Source organism: Anopheles arabiensis, chromosome X, assembly GCF_016920715.1.
Source record: "Anopheles arabiensis isolate DONGOLA chromosome X, AaraD3, whole genome shotgun sequence".
Classification (NCBI taxonomy): domain Eukaryota; kingdom Metazoa; phylum Arthropoda; class Insecta; order Diptera; family Culicidae; genus Anopheles; species Anopheles arabiensis.
Window position 1 is genome coordinate 6,737,998 of NC_053519.1, and position 8,654 is coordinate 6,746,651.

Genomic DNA, 8,654 nt, shown 5'->3' on the forward strand with positions numbered 1-8,654 from the left:
GACATTTTTGTTTAAAAGTAAATTTTAATTCCAAATCACACTGATGGTAATTCTCTTTCCCACTGTGTGTAACCATGATAAGTGGTCAGGTCTCCTTCTTTTAAACTTCCTGAAATGTAAGTGCACGGATCTTTCCCTATCAGCATTAAACGGGTTTGAAGGCATTTAGTCAGTGTCATAAAACAATATGACTGAAACAAAATCCAAACCGGCGTCACGTACTCAATTGTGATAATCAGTGGTGTTACTCAAAACGATTGGTGTGACCAATGCATGGTTCGTGACATTTTTGCAACCAACGCTTGGTTATTGAACTATGTCTTGACATTTTTTTATTGTGATCAGTTTTGCAAAATGTCACTGACATATACATGACATGACAAATTGCGGCTGAATCAAAATCATGTCAGCGTCACGAGCTCTACTGTGATGATCAGAGGTGAGACTCAAAAAGTTGGTGCGATCATCACATGCTTGGTGACATTTTGTGCACCCAACTCTTGGTCAGTTACTTGGTCGCGACATTTTCAATCGATGATCATCCCGATACTAATGGAAGTGGTTGCAAGAAACAAAATGAGCATGTGTTCTCGCTCTGCTTGGCCTGACCGACAATCAAAGCAGCCAGAGCGAGTAAGCATGTTCATTTTGCTGCTTCGGACCTCATGCCAAGTGTATTCCAAGAAAGTTGTGATTATCACCGACAGAAAATGTCGTTACCAAGTGAGTGACCAAGAGGTGGGTGCTAAACAAAATGTCACCAAATATGTGATTGGTCGCACCAACTGTTTGAGTCTCACTCTCTGATCATCACAGTTGTGTACGTGAGCTAATTTGCGCTTCGTTTTAGTCATGAGTGTTGGTGACTGAAACAGCGGCATAGGGCAGCACTGTTCACAGCCAGAAAAAATCAAGATTATGCTTGTGCTGTCATTAAGCTCAGCTTATCAGTCGGAGTATCAACAATGATCATCAAGCTATCACGCATATGTTCATTGTTTTCTTTGGTGAACATCTCGTGATGCTCATGACATTTTGCAGCACTGGACGTAACTACCAAATAGAACAGTGACAGCGTTTTAGGTTTGGAACCAAAGCAGCGTAAGTTCAACTCTTGGTGATTTAAGAGCGTTTGTTATCTTTTTGTCTCGTCAACTCGTACGACTTAACAACATGCCCGTCATGGGTTCAATCCCCAAAACAGACCGTGCCGCCATACGTAGGATTGACTATCCTGCTATGGGGGGGAATCAAATAGTCACTGAAAGCCAAAGCCCACAAGTGGGTACAGGCAGGCCTTGACCGACATCGGTTGTTGAGCCAAAGAATAAGAAGAAGAAGAAGTTATCTTTTTGTGTTGTATTTTTTCCCTAATCCAATTAATAACTTCTTGATATAAATAGTATAAATATAATGTATTGACTGTGTATAAAGCAAAGTTAAGAAGGTAGCTTGTAAAAAACATAATATCAACCTAATGGAATGGAACCCTAATGGAATGACTCTACCAGTCATTGTATTTGAGATTCACAGCGGCTCTAATAGCGTTTGGCTTGAATTGATTTAACCCAAACAAGTCAAGAGTGTGTATCAATTCTTGCATCATACATCAAGCTTGTACCAGGGCAAGCAGAGCAACCCTCGTGCTATTCAAGTCAGGAAACATGAATAGATCCAGCACACAGCGATAAGGTATTGAGGAAGCGACTGTCCCGTACAACAAGAAATTTTAGCACGCTGATCGCCACGCCACCCGTCATTTGGATGACAGCGATATGTCACACGACTAGGCAAGCTTATCAGAAAATGAAGTAGTGCATGCTCAGGGTAGTTTCTGTACCGAGAAGAATTGAGCTGTCAGAGCGCCAGAGCTCCAAACCAAAGCCCCATTTTTATGTGCAGTGTATCTCCCCATCCACGTACGTAGAGGTAGAGCTATGATCAGAAAATGGTCAAAATCATTCATATGTGTATCTGACCTTCGGGACCTACATACATCACTTCTAGTAACAGCATTTGCATCTGAGAGCTGCAACGTCTCCAAAGAACAAATTGCTGTACAAATATCAATCACCGAAACACTACTAAGGAAAGAGTTGAGCACCACTGACATTGAGCAATAAGGGCAAGAGAGAGAGGGAGAGAGCGCGCGCATTATCATTCGCTCAGTACAGTGCGATTGATGTAGCGTGTCGCGTTTTCATAGGATTTTTTTTTTTGTTATTTTTCTTTTAAGAGTTTCCCTTAGGACCTTTCACAGCGGGAAAAGGTTGGAGTTTCACGGGGCGGACGGTGGACGTGTAAAAGTTTAACCACACTGTTTCTTTTGGTGTGTGTGTGTGTGAGTTGGTTTTAGTTGGAACCGATACTACACAGCGTGGATACAAGGACGAAGAGGAGGATGAGCAGGAGGAGGAGGGGGTGGTAGAAGAAGAAGGAGTAGGTCAAGGGAATGAGAGGGAGAAGGCCCCCGCAGCTCGGGAAAAACGGAACCAACCGTACGAAACTGCATTGCGGAATGCTCCTCGGGAGCTAAGGGGGGGGGGGGGGGGTGAGGTGATGCAGGAGAAGGTAGGGTGCGGGAAGTCGGGAAAACGGATGGAAATGCCCACACACACACACAGAGACACACGCACAAAATCGTTCACGGGAAAACCGAAGAAAGAGTTGTGGGAGAGGAAGAAAGGGAAGCGCGCGCGCGCACGCTCTTATACATTATCTCTCTCTCTATCTTTCTACTTCTCTCTCTCTCTCTCTCTTTTTTCTCTCACTCGGCTCTCGCCAGGACACATGGCACACGGATGGCAGCTGATAGCATACATTCAGGCGCTACGCACGGTTCGATCGTTTGTCAATCATCGATTGTGTGTTCCTCTCCTCCGCCCGCACTTTTCTTCGTCTGTCCACCCTCCTATACCTTCTTCGCTTTTTTTGGAATCGATTCATCCAACGTGTGTGTGTGTGTGGGTACTAATAACGTTAAAAACGATGGGAAAAAAGGAAAACTCCACCCAAACCCCCCCCCCCCCGAAATTGGCAACAAAAAAGTTGAGAAAAACGCTGCGTGTACACTAATGCAACTAAGTGCCACTTGAGTGAAACACGTTAAATTGCTCACACATACACATACACACACACACACACACACACACAAACACACGCACGGTGTCACCGGAAGCGTTGGGAGCGTTTAACTGCGCTTCGGCTCCGGTTTTCCATTGCCCCGGGCAACCCGTACGTTGAACGATGGTAATGTAAAACTTGTCCCTCAGCCATCAAACCCCCCCCCCCCACGCCCACCCTCGCACCCACGCAGCACGTGAAGCACTCTTTTTTCCGCGAAAAAGTTTATCCCGATCGAGACAGCAAAAAAACACGCACACACACGCGCAAGGAAGGTCGTAAAGACTAAAGCCGGGGGAGGGGGAGGGGTTTTTCACCTGCAATTTCACTTCATTTCCACTTTTAATCGTTTGATTGTGTTCGCTTAGTTGATGGAGTGCAAATGGAGAATGGAAGGAAAAGAGAAACATAGAGCAAAAGCGAGCGACAGGAGGGAGATAGAGAGTATGTGTGGGATGGAGCAGGGACACCGCCAAAAATCATTATCCTTCCATTCACCTCCAGCCCCCCCGTTCCACTGCTTTTGTTCCAGTTTTATGGTTTTTGATAGAAGTTTTCCACAAAAAGGTTCGTGGTTTCGTGCGTTTTTTCCATTTTTTCTGTTGTTTCACACAAAACCCTTCTTATAACTACACACCTAGCACTATACAACACTCACAAAGTCACACACACACACTTGCATGGCCTCCCGTTTTTTTTAATCAAATTTTTAAACGCTTGGCACGGTGTTTTTCCGAAGCAAAAAGGGTTCGCCAGTTCGATTGCTGTTTTTCCAAATGTTTTCTTCTTCTTCCTCTTCTTATTCTTCCTCTTCTTCTTCTTCTTCTTCTTCTTCTTCTTCTCGAGAAGTGGGTTTGAAACAATAGCGAGCACGGTGCCACCCTACGGGGCTGGATTTAAATATTTGAATTTTTTTATTACAATCACGATCACGTGGCAACTCAACGGCACACACACACAATTATGTCCTTGTGCGTGTGTTTGCGTGTGTGTGTGTGTGTGTGTGGAATGGAACAAAAAAGGGTCGATGCACCGACTGTGCTCCCTTACCTATCGCAAGCAGCCCACAAAACACACGCAGACTGTCCGCACGCCGCGCGTTGTGTGAGCGGAAAAGCGTACGTTTTTCCACCCGTCTGACGCTTCAAGAACACACACACACACACGCAGGGCAATGACAACAACACACAGCTCAAACAATCTTTCGATTTCGAAGGGGTCCCCGGGGGTCCCTGTTCGATCACGAGCGACCGGTGGTCCGCGCACTCTGCACAATGACCGGCTGCAACGTCGCGTGCGTGTGTGTGTGTGTGAGTGTGTTGCGTTTTTTCCCGAATTTTCCCCCAAACGAGCAGGTGGAAAACTGTCGGCTCACCCCAATTTAACGCTGCAGCGTTAGACACGCACACACACACACGCGCGCATGCACACGCACACTAGGCAACCTTCAAGAGCAGGTTGTCTTTTGGGCCCGAAACTTCAAACATTGCGTGTGTGTGTGTGTGTGGTTTTCCACTTTCTTTTTCCACCCGCACCAAGTCGCTCGCGCGCGCTCTCTCGCTCTCTCTCTCTCTCTTCGTTTGCTACCCCTCACAGTGGATTTTTTTTTCTAGCGCCTGCGCCATCTCTTTCTCGCCGCCGGCCGTGTGTGATGCGTGCCGCACAGCCCTTTCGTTCGGCTGCGTAAAGCGGTTGCATAAATAGACTCGGCAACTTTTCAAAGATATTGAGGCGGGGGGGGGGAGGGGTGGTGAACTTACGAGCAAAGAAAAAACTGACACACTTACACACACACACACACACACACAGGCACGCACACAGACCACGCAGGGTAAAACACGGGAAAACTCAACTCGCTGCTGCTGCTGCTGCGTTGCAACGGGACCGCACGCCGTGTCCCTTTGCGCAAAAATGCGCCCGAAAAACCCGCTCGGTGCTTATGCGGCGGGCTTTTCGCATCGCCCACCCACCTTGTCCCTTGTCCGTCGCGGAAACCCCGCGCTCGATTTCATAATCACATCAAGGGTCGACGTTTCGGCTCTCTTTTTGCGACTCCGGCTTCGAAGGAAAATCGCTCACCACGCGCGCGTTTTTTCGGCACTCTCTCTCTCTCTCTCGCGTGCGCTCTTTCCCACATTTTTTTTTGTGCTCTCTTTGTCTCGCTCTCGCTCTCATAATGTTAGGAAAACTTCTCACTGTTCTTTTGGTTTCTTACCCACTTTTTAACACAAGCTGCTGTTGATTTTGCTCTTGTTTTCCCCCATTTTCTCGTCCTTTCGTCCCCCGGTGCTTACGTCACACGGGCGGCTTTGATTTGCTGCTCTACACTCTCCGAGCGCCGTGTGCGCTCACTCTCTCTCTCTCTCTCTTCTCTCTCTCTCTCTCTCTCTCTCTCTTTCGAAAAGGGAAGATTGAAATTTCTTTTCACCTTTCCCTATCAATGCCTACCATTGTTTCGAAATGCATCCCTTCAGGGTGAGCGAGCACGAGAGAATATTTGACGATGGAAAGGAGAAAGGATGTGATAAATACAAAACAGGGCCGCTTGAGAAGCACGTGCACGAGGAATGTTTCGATTTCGAGCTTACGGGACAAACAACGGGAATAAAGAGGTCAATAAAGAGGTCTCCCATTGTTTAATTAGGGTTTTTCTTGTACATTTTCTATGTTTTTGTTCATTCCACATTTTAAAAAAATATTTTGAGGATTGCCATTGAAAAAGTTTTGATTTTTTTTGTTTTTGCACACAAATCATCTTTTTGTTTCGCTCTTGCTCCCACAGTTGTTGTACAATGGTTAGCGACTTTAACAAAATTGTTAATAATTTACGAATTTTCACTTTCCGGCGAATGGTTTCGGCCGCACTGTGTGAGTGAGTTTCGAATTCAATTCAACACTTGCACGCTACTGTTCGGTGCTTGCACGCAAGTTGCTTGACAGCGTTTGAAGGGTGGTGCAATTTTATCAAACTAGACTTGAAAAAAAAAAAAACATTTTCGCATTTTGTTAAAAGCGTTCGATCAAAAATTAACAGAAATGTATTTTTTACCCGTTTACCGTGTGCTTTTGCAAGCGATATTTGTGATCTGAGCTCGCCCCTAATTGTGCTCGTATGTAGCTGGACGTTGACGCACTCGTAAATGTAACCATGCAACATTGTAGCGACAAAAGTGAAGGTGCCAATAGAGCTATCGTGAATTAGCTTTGAATAAATTTTTTTTGTTTTTTGGTGGAGATTTTGTTTCCCAAAAAATGCTGAAATGAGACGTTCTATAAACGAAATGGAATTCTCGCATGAATCTACATCATGAAATTAAAGTCGCTGTTCTTCCACGCCTACATCGTATAAATTAAAACTTGACTTGAAATCATGTTCACCCATAATAGAAATTAGTTCACTATTATTTATATGTAAACAGACTAAATACTACGTAAGAAGCAAAATTATATTTAAACTGTTATGATTCCTTGAATCACTGCTTATGGACCAGGTAAAATGAGCAAAAGTCGTATGCAACTTGCTGTCATGTACCGCTGTACAGTTTGTTCGCGAGATTTGCTTCAGAGAAGCGTTTTGTTTTGCAAATTTAATCCCGGAGTTTTATTATCCGATCTTAAGTGATATGTGCTACGGTATTAAATGTGCATTGTTTGAGAAAAAAACTGTGAGAATAACCTATATCTTTATTCTACGTCAATGTTTGCGCTGACTCAAATATAAAATTAACCGGCTACATTTGTGTACAGTAGCGTCCCCTGTTGGCAACTCCCAGGACACAAACCGCAACAACATACGCACTGCAACAAAGTGTAACAGCGCGATCGGACCGATCAAAATACGATCGTTATGAAAACAAAAACTGAAAAATAACGCCTGTCTAGGGTATGTTGCGCTATGAAGTATCGACAACTACACCAAACGTTCACAGTCGACCTTATCCCAAACGTGTATAGTGGAAAAGTGTAACGAAAAACAGCTCTCGGCGTTACATTCAAGGAGCGTTACGAACCGAATAAAACTCCCCAAGTTGTGTTTTGATTGGGCTTGTGTCGTCCACGCTATCAATCGATGACATGTTACCGAACAAAAAAACATATTACAGGCGTCCCCCGAGTTACAACCCCCTCAAGTTGCGACGATTCGCAGATACGACGATTTTGATTTTGACAGTGCAAAGTTGTCATTGAGAATAAATTGATATATTTGTTTGAATTTCTGTGCAGCTAACCGTTACAAACACATTTCCTCAGATTCCACAACTCCCCGATCTTGAATATTTATATCGTGTAAACGGCTTTTGGAGGAAAATTAATACATTATCTTACATTATTTTAAACAAAATATAAGATTTCATAGATTCCTACTTTTCAATTTCGATTATAAACTTTATATTCACTGATATTCGACATACGACAGTTTCAACTTACGCCTTGCTTTAGGACATTTTTTCGGTCCCAAATACAGTCGTATCTCGGGGGACACCTGTATATGAAATAGTTTTGAAAAAGTAAAAAAATATGTTGTTAGCTCCTTCACAGTATTGCGATTTTAAGAAATGGGGGGGGGGAAATTACAGGGTTTCCCACAGTTTATTGGTTGGTTTTTTTTGGTGAGTTCCCATATTTTTTTGGTGCGTTCCCACGATTTTTTGGCCGTTTCCCAGAATTTTTTGGTCCAATTGTATTGACATCCAATCGGAAAATACCAATAAATTATGGAAACGAACCAAAAGTCTATGAGATACGACCAAAAAATCGTGGGAACGCACAAAAAAATCATGGGAACAGACAAAGAAATCGTGGGCAACCCTGTATTACGTATGGCGAAGACAACTCATTCATACACATTGCAGGCAAATACAGTGCAGCGAGCAAAGCGAAGGAGATGGAATGCATCAGATAAGAGCAGCCCGAACGCTGCACGGGTTGCCTCAGCATCTTGATGTTCAGAGCTAGAGAACGAGTGACCTCAGATAAACTAATGTTTGACAATTTAGTGCCTCTTTTGAACACCTCAGAGCTCTCTTCTGTTTACGTTTCCAGTAACGTCCCAATATCATTTATATGCTTGAATTATTATATGCTTGAACAATCCAGGGTCTAATTATCTCATGACACCAAAGCAATAGCATTGCCAGCGAACGACGACTACAACAATGCATGTAGGCCAGAATGCTGCTTGGGTTTGCGATCCGCAAGCGTTACGCGTAACGCCGACGTAACGCAGAGTGCTATTGATGTTCGTCGAACAGTTTTTGGAACTACTTCTGGTGCGAGCTCTGTAGGATATTCCCTTCATAGCCTATTTTAACAGTAATTTAAACGGTCAAGAGTTCGTTTGAGATCACGAAGGATTTTTGATGACTGACTGGCGAGTAGCTATTAGCAGACAGAGGTTATATACACCTAATATTAGATTTAAGACTCCCGAAATCAGCAACATTTTGCAGTTTTTCATGAAATGGCTATATTGAGATGTAGATTTAATTCAGCAGTGTGCAGTTCAAAGAAGCATGATAACAAGCCATATC

At 43.9% G+C, this 8,654-nt stretch overlaps 1 protein-coding gene across 5 annotated transcripts in view; it reads right to left on the reverse strand.

Moving 5' to 3' along the window:
* The window catches only part of LOC120906404 (disks large 1 tumor suppressor protein), a 56,890-nt gene extending 51,891 nt beyond the window's left edge, over positions 1-4,999 (reverse strand). Inside the window, exon 1 of one of the 5 annotated variants that reach the window (XM_040318050.1) lies at positions 4,977-4,999. The gene's annotated coding sequence lies outside the window, so the exon portion shown is untranslated. The other 4 variants (XM_040318051.1, XM_040318049.1, XM_040318043.1 and 1 more) reach the window with 4 other exon arrangements.
* Between the last annotated feature and the right edge of the window lie 3,655 nt (positions 5,000-8,654).